Below are 3,294 nucleotides of genomic sequence, written 5' to 3' on the forward strand. Positions count from 1 at the left end.
CCTTAGTACCATCTGCAGTGAACTCTCTTTTTCTGCCAGTACTCTGCCTGATACAGAACTCAATAAACACTTGTTAAAAGACTGTTGAATGAGTGAAAATCCTCAGCATCCCTTGAAAACTTGATGGATCAGCTTTGGCACTGGAACCGCCACTGGAGGGACCCTACAGGAGAGAAGGCTGCAGGTCAGCAGTGGGGAGATAACTCGGGAATGTCCAGCCAAGCCTTGAACGTGTGGGTATATAATGCACGAGCCACTGGTTGAGGAATAAAGAAGTCAATCCGTAAGCTACTTTTCTTCATCATGCCAGTCATTCTGTCTAGTTATTTTGTGTGTCAGCCGAATATCTTTGTGCTGATAAAACATGGTCTTTAAAAGAAATCATAATGTTCAAACAGTGGGGTGGCAGAGGGTGAGAGGTAGTGAAATAATTGTTGAATTCCAATTTGCTATTTGACCAATTTGCTTAACTTTTCGGAGCTTGCTCATCTACAAAATTAACAGAACTTCATGGAAAAGTTCGAAGTGTAAAGATAGGACGTATGTAAAGTGCTGGTCAGAGTGTGTGACATAGTTGCTCAATAAAGGTTCATTTCTCCTCCTTTTCTTTCTGGTTTCATTCCGCCTTTTTGTTCCCGCTCTGCTCATGCAACTGCCTCAAATAAAATGGGATCAGAGACATTTTATTCTGCTAAAACCTTTAAATTCCCTGGTTTGAAGAAAAAAAAAATCTGAGCAGTAATGTTTCCGGTCAGAAAAAAAGAAGGAATTTATTACCTGGGGGACATTCAGGCATCCAAGCATGAGAGGTCACAAGAAAGAGGAGTCCATAGAGAGACTGAGGAGTCACCCTCTTGACACAAGGCCTCCATAAGGGTCTGCCCCATGCTGTACAAGCAACTCGCTATGCTCGATTGCTTGGCAATTTGAGCAATATTCACAAGCATCAGATTTGCATGCTGCTGTACCAAAATTGAGCCCATGTTAAGATACTGAACAAGAGAAACTTGGCTGCTCTTCTTTGCCATCGGGGAACACAGAGGGGCCTTCTTAGAAGATTACTGGTGAGAAATCCTTAGTTATAGCTCTAAAATTTACCACTTTACCAGTTTATGTGCGTGTTAGGACACACAGTCATATTTTCACTCTAACATGTAACTTCCCCCTTGTCTTTTTTTGTTGATAAACCGAAGAGCATGCTATAAAGGTAGGAGAGCATCAGAGGCTTTGCTTCTAAAAAAATCTGGCACACTACAGGATGGGATAACAAAACTGAATATGCTTTCAAACAAAATGCTGTGTTTAAGTAAGTCCACGTCCTGGAGGCACCCTCGTGGGTGACAGTGTACCCAGTATCCACGGGTATGTGTGTTCTGTGTTGATTTGCTTGCGCTCCTTTTGCAATAAAGCAATGGGGACTACCCCAACAAATTATAAAACTGCCATGATTGCCCTTTCTGCCTCCAATGGTGCCGTGAAAAAACTTGTGGCAAAGGGGGCAAAGAAACCCAAGCAGGTTCTGAAGTTTACCCTTGATGGCACCCGCTCTGTAGAAGATGGAATCATGGATGCTGCCAATTTTGAGCCGTTTCTTCAAGAGAGAATCCCAGAGAATGGCAAACCTAGGAATCTCGGTGGAAGGGTTGTAACCACTGAAAGGAACAAGAGCAGGATCACTGTAACTTCTGAGCTGCCTTTTTCCTCCCAAAATCTCTGAAACCTCTCACCAAAAACTATTTGAAGAAGAATAGTCTACGTGATTGGCTGTGCACAGTTGCTAACCGCAAGGAGAATCAGGACTTGTATTACTTCCAGATTAACTAGGATGAGGAAGGGGAGGAGATGAGGATTAACATTCATTTATCAGGAATATTTTGTATGAGTTCTTGAACCAAAAAACAAACAAACAAACAAACTGCAGTGATTGCTATATCTCTGTGAGCTGCTGAAAGAAGCCGGGATGACTACAGCGATGAAATCAGCTCTGAACTTGAAGGCCAAGAGGACAGACATGAAATATTTCAATCCCTTTCAAAACAACACAATACAAAACACTACTAGAAAATGAGAACATCCCAGATCACAACCTTCCCTTGGGTCCTGCGGAAATGTTTGCACAGCTAAGTCCATGTTGGTTCTGTCTTTAGTCATGGGCCATAGTTGTCGAACACTCACACAGCAAGTCAGCACAATATTACTGAAATACACACATGCATCACATTCCAGGACAAAAAAAATGGTACCATGAAGAAGAAGAAAATTAAGATTCGCCATTTTTTTTTTTTTTTAAATTCTGGTAGGCACAAAAGCAGATATATAAGTGCGGGGGACAAATCATATGGATTAACACAGGCTCTGACATGCAGCATTGTTGGCAAATGAAGCAGCAGAGATGGAAATTTCCCTGATGTTGACAGACAGGTGCCAGCACTACTCTGAAAAGGTGCCAGCGTGCGCACGTGCACACACACACACACACACACACACACACACACAGGTGTGCCTTATGCCACGCCACTGTGTTCAGTGTAAGATTTATATGGCCTGTTGTAGAATAAAAATTATCTACTCAGCACATTAAAAGTACAGATTCTTTAAGCAAAAGTTATATAAGATTGCCATTAAAACTATACTCATTATACAACAAACACTTGCTATCTATTATGTGTTGTTGTTGTTGTTTTCTCTATGACTGATACGATAATGTCTAAGGCACATCCCCATCCTTAAGCAGAGAGGGCAGAGTAAAAAATCAACAACCGAAGAATTTAACAGGTAATAATGCAAAGTAAAGTTCACAGAGTTAAGAGAAAGGAGTAATCGCTTCCTGTAATGGAACGGGGAAGAACAGAATGCCCCATGGAAGAGTAAAATTTCATTAAGAATTTGGAAGTTAAGTAGAATGTTGTTGGGTGGAAGTGGAAGTTAGGTGAAGGAAATGCACAGCTGTTCCAAAAAAAAAAAAAAAAAATGAGTACATCGTTAAAACTCTAAAGACCTGCATGGATTGCGACATACTGAGAAATATATTGCTTCAAAGGCTGGAACTGTGGGGTTCGTAAGTGCAGCAGAGCCTAGCTTGTCCTGACTTGCAGAAGGGTAGGACTTGGATGTGAAAAGACTGGTGTCCGCCATTGCTCTTAATTCTGATGCTCTGTGGCCTCCCACGGTGGTGCAAGGACTCGCCCCAGACTCCCAAGTGCCATCCACATCTGTCCCAGACACATTTTTCCCTTGACAGCCAGTCAATCACTTCAGTTAACAATGTCGCCCCTTCCTGAGTTCTTTTTCCAT

At 42.0% G+C, this 3,294-nt stretch overlaps 1 pseudogene; it reads left to right on the forward strand.

The window, feature by feature from the left end:
• Positions 1-1,411: 1,411 nt before the first annotated feature.
• Positions 1,412-1,890, forward strand: LOC123930071 (annotated as a pseudogene).
• The last annotated feature ends 1,404 nt before the right edge of the window (positions 1,891-3,294 follow it).

The sequence above is a fragment of the Meles meles genome, chromosome 18 (genome assembly GCF_922984935.1).
Source record: "Meles meles chromosome 18, mMelMel3.1 paternal haplotype, whole genome shotgun sequence".
NCBI lineage: Eukaryota > Metazoa > Chordata > Mammalia > Carnivora > Mustelidae > Meles > Meles meles.